This window comes from Aquarana catesbeiana, linkage group LG06 (genome assembly GCF_042186555.1).
Source record: "Aquarana catesbeiana isolate 2022-GZ linkage group LG06, ASM4218655v1, whole genome shotgun sequence".
Lineage (NCBI taxonomy): Eukaryota > Metazoa > Chordata > Amphibia > Anura > Ranidae > Aquarana > Aquarana catesbeiana.
Genome location: NC_133329.1, coordinates 287,903,211 through 287,916,919, shown reverse-complemented (window position 1 = coordinate 287,916,919; position 13,709 = coordinate 287,903,211). Strand labels below are relative to the sequence as shown.

The window sequence follows — 13,709 nt, the reverse complement described above, 5'->3', positions numbered from 1 at the left end:
GGCCTGCTGAGTATTTGACCGCATCCCACAGTTTAAGGGAATGAGCCAGACAGGGACCCATGGTAAAGGGGCGATATGCTTTAGGAAGCCAAGGGAGAGAAGCTAGAGGCGTTGGGTGTGTGTGTCAACTAAATCCAAGGTGGCTCACAGTGGCATTTGTTGTTTCTCATGGAGATGAGACAATGGGGCAATACCCGCGGCTGTACAACCCCTGGCAAAAATTATGGAATCACCGGTCCCTGAGGATGTTCCTTCAGTTGTTTATTGTTGTAGAAAAAAAGCAGATCACAGACATGGCCAAAAACTAAAGGCATTTCAAATGGCAACTTCTGGCTTTAAGAAACACTAAAAGAAATCAAGAAAAATAATTGTGGTGGCCAGTAACAGATTTATAGAACAAACACAGGGAATAAATTATGCAATCACTCAACACTGAGGAAAAAATTATGGAATCATGGAAAAACAAACAAAATAACACTAGTACTTTGTTGCACCACCTCCTGGCTTTTATAACTGCTTGCAGTCTCTGAGGCATCGACTTAATGAGTGATAAACAGTACTCTTCATCAATCTGGCTCCAGCCTTCTCTGATTGCTGTTGCCAAATCATCTTTGCAGGTTGGATCCTTGTCATGGACCATTTTCTTGAACTTCCACCACAGATTTTCAATTTGATTTTTTTCACAGTTTTTGCTCTATGGCAAGATGCATTATCATCTTGATAAATGATTTCATCATCCCCAAACATCCTTTCAATAGATGGGATAAGAAAAGTGTCCAAAATTTAAATGTAAATCTATGCATTTATTGACAGCCATCTCCCCAGTGCCTTTACCTGACATGCATCCCCATATCATAATTGACTGTGGAAATTTGCATGTTTTCTTCAGACAATCGTCTGCATAAATCTCATTGGAACGGCACCAACAAAAGTTCCAGCATCATCACCTTGCCCAATGCAGATTCGAGATTCATCACTGAATATGACTTTCATTCAATCATCCACGATTGCCTTTCCTTAGCCCATTGTAACATTTTTTTTTTTTTTTGTGTGTTTAGGTGTTGGAGATGGCTTTCTTTTAGCTTTTCTGTATGTAAATCCCATTTCCTTTAGGCGGTTTCTTACAGTTCGGTCACAGATGTTAACTCCAGTTTCCTCCCATTTGTTCCTCATTTGTTTTGTTGTACATTTTCTGTTTTCAAGGCATATTGCTTTAAGTTTTCTGTCTTGATGCTTTGATGTCTTCCTTGGTCTACCAGTATGTTTGCCTTTAACCACCTTTCCATGTTGTTTGTATTTGGTCCATGTTTTAGACACAGCCGACTGTGAGCAACCAACATCTTGTGCAACACTGCGTGATGATTTACCCTCTTTACCTACATACTAACAAGCAGATTTAATCTGATGCAGGTGTTCGTGTTTGTAATGAAAATTTACAGGGTGATTCCATATTTTTTTCCCTCAGAATTGAGTGATTCCATAATTTATTCCCTGTGCTTGTTCTATAAATCCAACTGTTACTGGCCACCACAATTATTTTTCTTGATTTCTTTTAGTGTTTCTTAAAGCCAGAAAGTTGCCATTTGAAATGCCTTTAGTTTTTGGCCATGTCTGTGATCTGCTTTTTTTTTCTAAAACAATAAACAACTGAAGGAACATCCCCAGGGACTGGTGATTCCATAATTTTTGCCAGGGGTTGTATAATATGCTTGCAGATTAGGGACTGAAAGGCCACCATTGATTCTGCGCGCATAAAATACTTGCCTCTTGATCCTAGGTCTCTTGGAGCCCCATACAAACTGCATTATTTTACGCTGATGAATTCGGAGGCTATGGGGGAGCACCTGGACTGGCAAAACTCTAAAGTAATAGAGCAATTTTGGGAGGTAAGTCATGTGTACCATCGCTATTCTGCCAAACCAGGAGATTGGAAGTGTGGACCAAGAGGCAAGCATAGCCTCCAGTTTCTGAAAAAGCGGAGGAAAATTGGCTTAATATAATCCCGAGTACCTCGGAGTAAGTTTAATACCCAGGTAAGGTAATGAGGTTAACCATTGGAATGTAAATGCCGATTGCAGGGATTCTAATTCCGGGGACTGAAGGTTGATCGACATCGCTTTAGATTTTGCTGGATTAACCGAAAGGCCTGAGAACGAGGCGAAGGAGTCTAAGAGAGAGAGTAGATTGGGGAGGGAGATTCTGGGTTTAGTAATGGTTAATAAAATTCATACCCTGAACATTCAGGGACAACCAATGAAGGGTCATGGGATCTGATATATAACGCCGTGGACTACTCTGTTCGCACACCCCAGGGGCCGGGGAAGGGAAAAGGGTGAGGGAGAGAGAAGTGAGAGAAGAAAAGCGAGGATAGAAAAGAACATAAGATATGAGAATACTGAGAAAAACTCGGATTAGAGTATGCAATGAATACATAGATTTATCATGCCGTGGGCCGTAGGGCCCACAATGAGGTGGGACCATGACCAAGACAAATGTCCTAGCCAGGTGCCAACACATGAAGGGAGCAGTGGTCCGTCTGAACCACCGGCCTGTGGTAAAAATGAATCCAACAGATATAATAAAATTAACATAGAGTCTAATTTAATAATTAGAAACAGCATCAAAACAAACCGCATAAAATGAGTCATAGTATGACAACCTCAGTGTGTTATCGGTATTTGAAGGTGTATATGCAGGAGTCCCCCCCCGCCCCCCAGGGACAACAGCCACAAGACCGTCCACCCTAGGGGACAGGGGAGACCACACATCAAAACCAAACCGCCAGCCCCCCCCCCCCCCTCCACTAAGCAGGAGCGAAGGGCCTCATCGTGAAAACAAAACTAACAAATAACCTTCATAGCAATCAATGGAGGCGTGCCCCTACTCTGGATGATTTACTCCACACCTTGACAATCCGTGAGAATGATTTCTGACACCTGATAAGCCGTGCAGTCCGTCAGGGCCATCGGCAATGTAGAGGTGACTTGGGGGGCAAAGTAATGTCGGGTACCCACCCAGGGACCCCATGGGGGGTGGTCCATGCCCCAGACTGCCATCTCACTGGTGGGACAGTCTACAATGGGGCGATGACCCCCCCCCCCCCCCCCCCCCCAGCCAGGCAACAACCGACTCGATAGGGTAACAATGTAGCAGGGGGGTGCCCTCCAAAACGCGCTGCTTCAATCCTCGTGTAAGGATAAGAGTTGGAACAAAAACAGTCAGTGACACATGGGATCAAGCAGCCAAGAAAAGTGGAATGAACACTAAGGGAAGATAGGGATCTTCATCCATTGTTGGCTTGTTGGAATCATTGGGCCTGCAGGTCCCGCAGCGCCTGGGATCCAGATTGAAATCTTTGTGATGCTTGAGAGGGCTGATGAGGGGGCCTAGAGGGGCCAGGCCTAGAAGATGAAGCCGGCGTGGCAGGTTGAGAAGGAGGGATGTCCAGTTGCAGGTCCTGGAGGTGTTGTTTTAGGCCAGATGGGGAGGTGGCGTGGAACTGGTGGCCCTGGTGGGAAAAAGAAAGTTTAAAGGGGAACCCCCATCTATACTTGATCTGGTGGGATTGCAGAACTTGGAGATAAGGCTTGAGGCCTCGGCGTCTGGCAATGGTGACCGGCGAGAGGTCCGCAAATATTTGAAGGGGATTACCTTGGAATGAGAGATCCCCTTGCTCTCGGGCAGACTGTAAGAGCTTCTCCTTGGTTCTGTAGTAATGAGATTTGATTATGACATCCCTCGGGGAGCCTTCGGAGGGTTTGGGGGCCAGTGACCGGTGGATGCGGTCAAACTCTAACCTGTCCACCGGGATCTCGGGGGCCAGTTCTTGGAAAAAGGCGGTAGCTGTTCCCTGCAGATCAGTAATCGTTTCGGGGATGCCGCGGATACGAAGGTTATCCCTGCGGGCCCTATTTTCCGCGTCCTCTAACTTATCTCTGAGAGCGTCTATTTCTGCGGACATTTTGTCTACCTCCTCCTCATGTCCCTCCAATACAGTGGTGGCCAAGTCCATGCGGTGTTCTAACTGATTAGTGCGATGGCCTATCTCTTTAAGGCCGCGGACCAGGTCCGAGGACAGTTTTCGGGAGGCTGCCATTATCTCGTCTCTAACGATGCTGCGGAACTTAGCTAGCATGGCATCAGAGTCAGCAGGGTGAGGACTCACGTGATCCATGGGGAACAGATGAAGGCTTTCAGCAGGAGATCCCATTCCCATTACAGAGAGCTGCGTGTCATGAGGCTCTGGAGGATTGGGCGCCATCTTGGATCTGTCTTTACCTGAAGCTGGAGATTGTTTGCTGTGCTGCCGGCTTTTAATTTTACTTTTTGCTGAGCGGTACATCACCGCTTGCAGCTCTGGGTATTCCTCTATCTTCTGGGGTCGAAAGGCCGCTTCCCTGCTTCCTCTATTTGGATTAGGCCGGGTGATGGGTTCCGATGGCGCGGAGCGAAGGAATCAAGCATCCATTACCTTCGCTCGCCTGGAGGCTTTCACTGGAGAAGGAGCTTGTTTAAATGAAATACATTTACTCCTTTTCTTAAATGGCAAAGGGATACCTTTCCACTAGAAATTCTTTGGATGATTTATCCAAGATATCCCAAACAGCTGTTCACTGCAAAAAGGAAAACTAGCCAGGAAGTTTTTTTTTTTTTTTTTTTTTACGCTTCAGCTGACCAATTTTTCAACCATAGTATTCTATGCATATGTACCAGCCCAGTGAAAGGTGTGAGGCCTGAAGATAGAATCTCTCAGCATCTATTGCCAACATAAAGCTACTAGGAGCTTGCCAGAACCTGGGTCTGCTGAACAGGGATAACTTTGAGCACCTGTTTTAAAACTGGTCTCTCAAGGATTTGACATACACCAATTACTGTCAGCACAGGCTGAGACACTCAACCTGTCAGGAAAACAATATGGTGTTTTTTTTTGTTTTTTGTTTTTTGTTTTTTTTTTTTTTTTTTTTATAGGAATTCCAATCGTTGGATCGCTAGGTATTTGAGCATTGTCTGCCGGACAAGTCAAACTTTTAAGCAGAAGATATAGCAGTGTCAATTGCTGGTATCTTCCACCTTTAGAAAGTTTTTTCCTCCATAGGATAAAGTGTGAAAAACTTTTTAGGAGGGAAAAAATGCTTATCTGGGTGATCCCACTCAGAATACATGAACTTTCCCAACAATGAATGGACAGGAAAGGCATGCACAGCTTTGAGGAGGCTTTAGCGAACCCAAAACAAGAAGAGGACACTGAGTTAAGGGTAGCATAAAATGTGGAGTGGACCAATTCAGTAAGAAATTGCACCCCCAATGTGAAGCTGATTTTCCGCATATGATCCTTTGGAAGAGGAGTCATCAGCCTGTTCACAGTCCTCTGAGAGAAAACATCTCCTGCCTCCAGATCCTCAGTTTGAGGGTCCTAGGGTAATGGATTGGAATCTGTCGCATTTTATCCCAATCTGGGATGCGATTAAAGTCGCTATCCCTTTTCCCATCCTATCATGACTGAGAAAAAACCTTTTTAGAAATATATCAAATATGGGGTGGCGGTGCGATGTTGGTCTATTGAGTAGGGTGGACCCACATCCCAAATTTTCAGGGAGAAATGGAAATTTGATCCCCTTAGGGGACTTTAAAGGGGACACCTACTCATAAGTAATAGAGTATAATAAAGAGTGTAATAGATGTAGGTATGATTGCAAAAGTATGGGTGTTTATTGGGGTAAGGATATGGGTAAATAGGGGGTACAATAGATGAGGCATAAGGTACAGGATACAAGTTATAAACATGGAAACATGGCAATACAACATGCAAAAAGATCCACAATCATGGGACTCCAGGTGTGTATGGAGCACACACCCAGAGAGTACCCGACGCGTTTCGAGATAAACTCTTCCTCAGGGGTGTCTGATAGGGATCAGCAAGCACAGAGGTATGTCATATTATGTTGCTTGGAGGGCATGTGTTACTGCATTGTATCCAATGAAGCACTCAAAATAAAGGGGGGGGTATGGTTGGTTGGGGGGATAAAGACACACCCCTGGACCTCCACGGATCCTCCGCCCCCAGTCCACGTCAGGCCCGTGATACCCAAAACCCGGCGGGGCGGCCTGAGAGAGAGCTCCCCAGCAGAGGGCGTCACAGAGCCACCGTAGAAAGGAGTAATTCTAAGTATGCTCCAATCTGGAGAGGGCCGAAAGAAGGCCCTTGCAGGCAGGAGACTGCAGGTCTCCAGAGGGGGGGTTTGGTATTTCTTGAGGTTCGGCCTGGTGAGCAAGTGCACTGGTCCTGTATGCTGTCCCAGACTGTGTGCATCCGATTCCCTATGAGGGTAGCGGTGCCCCAGGGGGGTGATGGCAGTGTGGGAGCAGTGGAGATGAGTGCTCCAACAGGGGGTCCAGGCCAGGAGGTCCAACCTGGTGGGTGTGGCAGAGAGCCGAGGAAATATAGGCAGGGGCTGTAGTGTTGTAAACAGTTGCAAACATTCCATGGCCCCTGAAGGCCCACTCTGACCAGCCACCCCCTCTCAGGGGAGGATGCCATTGCGGAGCTAAGTTTTAGGCTTTCAGAGCTTGAGGGAGATCCCTTTAGCCCTCTTTTGGGGTGTTTTTAGCCCCCCCCTTCCGACCAAAGCCTGATTTAGAGCTGCACAATTAATCGTTAAAAAATTGTGATCTCGATTCAACCCCCCTGGCGATCTCTATTGCGGAGTTTGCCGATTCTTTCATATAACAAGTGGAGAGACTTATCTGCTCACTCAGCTGTCAAAAGAAAACACCCGGACAGTCTGCCAAGTTTTTAACATGTAACTAACTCTTCCTTCTTGGCTCAAAGGGATAAACTTCTGTGTAAAGAAAAAATCCAGGCAGTTTGCGTGTAAATGCAGGAAGTTTAACCACTCTAAATCTTTTTCTGACACTTGTTTCTTAAGTTAAAATCAATATTTTTGCTAGAAAATTACTTGGAACCCCCAAACATATGTATTTTAATTGAGACCCTAGGGAATAAAATGTCAATTGCTGCAATATTTTATGTTGCGCTGTATTTGCCCAGCGGTCATTCAAACGCAATTTTTTTGGGAAAAAATACACTTCAATGAATAAAAAAACAAAACAGTAACGTTAGCCCAATTTTTTTTTTTTTTTTGTTTGTTTTAATGTGAAAGATGTTACGTCGCGAGAATCGTGATCTATCTTCTAAGCAAAAAAATTGTGATTCTCATTTTAGCCAGAATCATGCAGCTCTAAGCCCGATGCACAAAAGCAGAGGTTCTACCAGAAGGATCGCATCCACCGCTTGAGCAATCGTCCAGCCACTGCCGCTGCTATTAATGCTCAGCCTGATGCGAATAGTAAATGTGTCAAAATAGGAATGCTTGTGTCGCCAAACCTCTTTCATGCCCCTCTTTGCTCTTGTGTCCCTGCAACAACTTGCAGCCAGCTTAAATGCAGTCTTTTTAAAACATACTCCCACGCTGGACGTTGGAGGACGCCAACGGTGTGCTAAGCCCCGCCCTCTCTTTTTCAAAAGAGAGCTTTCCCACGTGGGCCTCTGATCCGACGGGATCAGATTGTGTTTGAGGGAGGGATGCGAGGAGGAAACCTGAGAGCCGCCGCCGTGCAGGGGCGGTGGAAGAAAACCTGCATTGCCGATCGTTTTAGCTCTCCCCTTCCCTGGGAAGAGGGGGAGAGCTTAGCCCAGGTGGGGGGTGTCTGGTGGAAGCAAACCCCCCCCCCCCCCCAAACTCACTGCAGGTCTGAGCTGCTCACCGGAGGAAAAGAGCCTGCTGCTTCCTGACACAGCATGATCTCTGAGGAAAGAATGAGAAGGTATGTGCTCTATACAGCCCCCAGTGGTGACTTTTAGGCATGACAACATTTTACTTTTATTTATTTTTTTTTTTTTTCATAAGAAAAATGTAAACATTTCTTAGAAAAACTCCACTTGCCTTTCCCGCCGCAGGGTTTTCTGTGGTAAAACCAACAGACCCAATCTTCACCCTTCACGGTGGGTCCTGTTAACAAACCTTCAGGAACTGGAAGGAACTGGAACTGGGGACCGTCGGGGAACCCACACTCCTGGACCTGTAATAGCACCCCGCCAGTAAAACTTTATGGCTTAAAATACCAAAGTACTGGATCCTGGGGTCCAGCTCTCTAAAAAGAGAAGCGTTACAGGCTTGATACTTGTTTCTTCCGCCACGAGGCCTTGGTACCATTCAATTCGGCCTAAAGGACACTTCAAATGGATCCGGCTGCATAGCTAGCCCCAGCAAGGATTGCTCCAGTGGAACTCAGCACAGCACATCTTCGCTCGTGACCAACACCTTAGACACTGGCGAAAAAAACGGAGGTACTCCTGGTATGGGAGGGGTTATATTCCTGTTTAGGATGTGCCAGTGTCCAGCACCTGAAGGTGGCCTATAACCCACATAGTGATTATTATGGCTCTGTTTCCCGTGATGTATGATTAACCACTTGACCCCCCTTCCTAACCAGACCAATTTTCAGCTTTCGGTGCTCTCACACTTTAAATGACAATTACTCAGTCATGCAACACTGTACCCATATGAAAGTGTTGTCCATTTTTTCACACAAATAGAGCTTTATTTTGGTGGTATTTAATCACCGCTGGGTTTTTTATTTTTTGCGCTATAAATCAAAAAAAGACTGAAAATTCGATTAAAAAAAAAAATTCTTTCTGTTAAAATTTATAGCAGAGTGTTGGCAGAGTGTTGGCGATCATTAGCACAAAGCAGCGCTGTGGGCACTAAACATCCAGCCCACAGCGCTGCTGCAATCTCTTCCCCTCTCCCCTTGCACTGTACTGATCGGTACAGAGAGGGGAGGGAGGAACCGGCGTCATGACGTGTTTTGTTTACAAGTGATCGCTCCGTCATTTGAAAGAAAGGGACTTTTTTTTTTGTGTAAATATGAGATCTGAGGTCTTTTTGACCCCAGATCTCCTATTTAAGAGGTCCTGTCATGGACCGTAAAGCGTAGCCTGTACCCGTGTACCCATGTAACACAATAAAGGACTTTTATTCAAGAGCATCGGAGTCGCCAGCCCTTTTCTGATTCACAATCTTTACATTCCTTGTAATAGGAATAAAAGTGACACTTTTTTTAAAAAGAAAAAAAATCAAAAAACAGTGTAAAAATAAAAAGTAAAATAAGAAAAAAAAAAAAACGCGCCCCGTCCCGCCGAGCTCGTGTGCAGAAGCAAACGCATACGTGAGTAGCGCCCGCATATGTAAACAGTGTTCAAACCACACACATGAGGTATCGCTGTGATCATTAGAGCGAGAGCAATAATTCTAGCCCTAGACTTCCTCTGTAACTCAAAACGTACAACCTATAAATAATGGAAATTAAAAAATAAAAAAGTAGCGGGACTTTATATAAACACACGGGAGCAGGAATAAAATTGATAGCTTTTAATGGATTCAAATTGTCATAGAGTTTTTGTATTCAAATAATTCAATGCATGATGCTATATAAAACTATTCGTACAACTACTACAATTCATTGGAGCCAGAAAAAATATACATACATACATATTCCAACAAGGAATCAATATATATTCTAAAAACATTTAAAGCATGAATGCATGATTGAATGGAGAAAATAATCATATATGAAAAACAAAAAAAGGGGGGTTATTGAGGAAGGAGAAAACCAATTAATTTGGAACGGCCTGACCAGATGCATCATTGTATACACTAGGTTGATGTTGGCTCTACGCGTTTCAAGGTTTTTAACCTATCATCAGGAGCAAGGAACCATAGTGATAATCTAAAAAATAAAATAAAAAAATAAATAAATAAAGGGAAAATATTAATTTATTAAAGGGGAAAGGAGAAAAAGGAGAAAAAAAAAAAAGGGGGGAAAAAAGAAAAAACAAAAAAACAGGCAAGAAGGGTCCTCCCTGATGGACCCGAATTGCCCGTACACTTACATGTGTGGTCCACACAGTGGTGGTGCGGCCATGAAATCCCCAGACCGAACCAAATATGCCCTGCACGGGAGCTGAGGGGACATGCCGCGGCGGGCCAAACACAAAAATGAACGACGCCCCACAGGAATAACAGTGTAGAAAGGTGGTGGAACAATGGAACCGAATCTAGAAGGGAAAAAGGGAGGAAAAAAGTGTTGCTGTGGGGTGGATGAAGACAAAAAGTGAAAAAACAAAATTTAAAATAGAAATGAAAGATGTTAAAACAAGGGAGGGGAATAAGAAGGGTGAAAAAAATTAGTGTGAATGGAAAAAAGGAGTGAAGATATAGAAAGAGGTGAAGGGAAAAAGGGAGACTAAAAGGAAGGAGAGAGGAAAATATGTAGCTGGGTAATTTGAGAGAAACAGGTGGTGGGGAACAAGAGGGGAGAGAAAAGGAGAAAAAGGAGAGCAGGTGTGAGAAAAGGAAGAGGGAAGAAATAAAACCAAGAAAGTGGTGAAGGGGAAATGAAACTAAATGTGAAAACACAAATGTGGTGGGAGGGAAATGTGTACCTGATGTCGAATAAGTCCGAACAGGAGTGCATGGATGCATAGATGGTGGGTGAATGCAGGTGTGTACCTAGCGGGATGTGAAATCCATGCGGGGATGAGGTCCATAGCTGCCAGGCCCCCGCAATCATATCCCCAACGTCAGACGCTAGCCCACAAATAGGGAGAGAAGAGGAGGGCGTCAACAGCCCAGGAACCAGCCCATTCATGGTCCCACAGGTGGCGGCGTCAACCATGTCAACCCTCCACTGGGCCAGCAGATAGTGATCACTCGGTCGGCAAGCGTCGCGCTAATAAGGCGCCAGCGTGTCCGGCCGGGATGTGTGACGTCGACGCGCAGTGAGGACAAGCCCCGCCCACCCTTCGTCACAACAGGGCGGAAGGGGGGTCCGCAGTGAGCGTCGCAGCTCCCGAACGGGACAGAAAGGCAGGCCCGGCCAAACCACAGACGCATTCACCACTGCGTGCATGCAAGGAAAAAAACAAAAATTAGAAAGTAAATAGCTAAAAAATGAAACCAAAAAATAAAAATAAAAATCGAGAAAAAAAAAAAATTATTCCTGCTCCCGTGTGTTTATATAAAGTCCCGCTACTTTTTTATTTTTTAATTTTCATTATTTTCATCTAATCGGGATGGAGGGGGGGACCTGAGCGGCACCCCTATACCTCATATAAAGTCCCACCAATTCCTCCCCTATATATATATATATATATACAACCTATAAACATTTTCTAAATGTCACCTATGGAGATTTTTAAGGGTAAAAGTTTGTCACCATTCCACGAGCGGGCGCAATTTTCAAATAAGGTGTGACAAAGTATTGCAACGACCGCCATTTTATTCTCTAGGGTGTTAGGAAAAAATAATATATATATATATATATATATATATATATATATATATATATATATATATATATATATATATATATATATATATATATATATATATATATATATATATATATATATATATATATATATATATATATATATATATATATAAAAAAATAAATATATATATTCTCATTTGTTTGGCGGATGTAAGTAATTATCTAGCAAAAAAAACAAACCGTTTTTAACTTGTAAACACCAAATCTCAGAGGCTCAGTCCTTAAGTGGTTAAAAAGAGTAAACACAGTTGATTGATAATAAATGGCTTCAGCCAAACACTAACCATGAGTGAAAAATGTTTTTGTGTTATCATTCATATTCTCTGAAAAATGGCCAAGTAATCATAAATTATGCCAGGGTATGTAAACTTATGAGCACAACTGTGTGTGTATGTGTATATATATATATATATATATATATATAATTGCCAAAGTACTTTAAAAAATGTGCCACACCAAACCAAACACGATACCATGTGAATTGGTGCCCGCAAGCTCACTCTGGCGCAATCTGGGTTTGGAATGCCATTTAATGGCTGCATTTACCTTTTGGAACATGATATGTATTTAGGATGGAACATGTTCCAACTCCTGCCGCCGATCTCCCCTGCTCTGTGACAGTAGGCGGGGAATCGTCTCCCCACACCCACTGTCATTTTTTGAAAAGAACATGGCTGGCTATGCCCACATGTTGTTCATTCACAGTTCAACTCTTCCTGCCCATACGAGGTATGGGCAGACAGCTATCTTGAGGGTCTGCAGGAGCCCTGTACTGCACCCATGATCTGCTGATTGTGGGTGCAATGCTCTCCAGGCTACCTGGAGAAAAAAGTGCATTTTTTTTTTTTTTTTTCTTGCAAACAAAATGTATTTTTTATAAAAAGGTGAATTTATCCCTACATTACAATACATTGGCACCTGCATGCAGATTGCAAGGGCCGTGCAGGAAGCATGCCCAGAACGTGCCTTTCCCACACTGCAATCTGGTGTGAACTGTCCCTGAGGCAAAGTGAAGATGGGTACATCCCAGCATCTGAATAGGGGATATTTTGTCCTGATGTATGAGCATATCAGAACCTATTCCGAATAATTTTACCAGAATGTTGGTGTCCACCTTTGACAACTTCCTAACTTGTTCCAAAAACATGACACTAGTGAAGTAGAAGTGACATGAGAAAATATAATTATTTTGGCCATTTTTCTTAAGTGCTTAGGGCCCATTCACACATGGGCATCGTGTTTTTCCTGCATGTTTTTGGAGTGACAACAGTCATTTGAACGAGCTGCCCTCTGCGCCAAAGTAGCTCTGATACTTTTTTTGGAGCCAACCTAAACGCTTTTTTGCATGTTTTGTCACACAAAAGAACAGCTTTTTTTTATTTTTTTTTTTAGCAATTTTGGGGTGCCATTAACAAACTACTGAGAAAAACGGTCCTCTCTAGGTTAGCTATAGGTACTTCATGCAGTTTGGCAATTTGGAATTCTTATGTTCTATTGGTAGCCTGGGCCATTTCATTGCACTTTCTTAAAAGTTTATGGGAGGGTTTGACTACTAAAATAACTTGTCTGTCCTCCTGTAACAAGAACTTTCCCTTCACTGACAACCCTTTAGTTTGTGCAGGAAAAAACAAAAAAAGCTGCAAACACACCATGAGATATTAATCCCGGTAAATATAAGATTTGAAATAAAGTGCTGCACTAATAAATAATAAAAAATGGTGTAAAAGATCATTAAGTCCTTCCGTAAAAAAAAATAATAAACAGTTCCTCCAATATGCAGAAATGAAATTTATAATTAGTCCCTCAGAACCAGTGATGAAGTCAGTACACCACCACCGGAGAGAGTATAATGTGCTCTTAGTGTAGGTTGGGACCTTCTAATTAAGGAAAGATCAAATAAGCAGGTAACAAATGGTCATCTGGGACTTCCACAGGCATGAGTGATAGACTATGTACTCCAAAACATTCATCCCAGGTACCAGTAGGGCATAAAAGAAATATAGGAATCTTATAATGTAAAACCCTTTAAAACTTTTATCAAGATATAAAAAAATTCCACTCGTGTGGATAAAATGGGGGGGAGCAATTGCCTCGGGAACAGGAGAATTTATTTTGGGTTGTTCTTTGGTGGTAAGTATGGTAGTAACACAGGGCTCGACAAACCCCGGGCCCCAGGTCGCATTTGCGACTAGAATTAGCGACCTGGCGCCTAGGGTGGCACAGCTGCAGTCCTGGAATCTGGCGCCATCTTGTGGTGACTGTTGGTATGACAATGCTAATGGAGCTTCCCCTGCCTGTTTTCACTGCACGCCCAT

General features: G+C 43.6%; 1 protein-coding gene across 4 annotated transcripts in view; it reads left to right on the top strand.

Annotated features, from left to right (window-relative positions):
- Window positions 1–13,709, top strand: part of LOC141146814 (uncharacterized) — a 54,685-nt gene that overhangs the window by 12,947 nt on the left and 28,029 nt on the right. Inside the window, exon 2 of one of the 4 annotated variants that reach the window (XM_073633430.1) lies at window positions 1,778–1,886. The exons of the other annotated variants lie outside the window; for them this stretch is intronic. The gene's annotated coding sequence lies outside the window, so the exon portion shown is untranslated. The remainder of the gene's footprint in view (window positions 1–1,777; window positions 1,887–13,709) is intronic. 4 annotated transcript variants of the gene reach the window in all.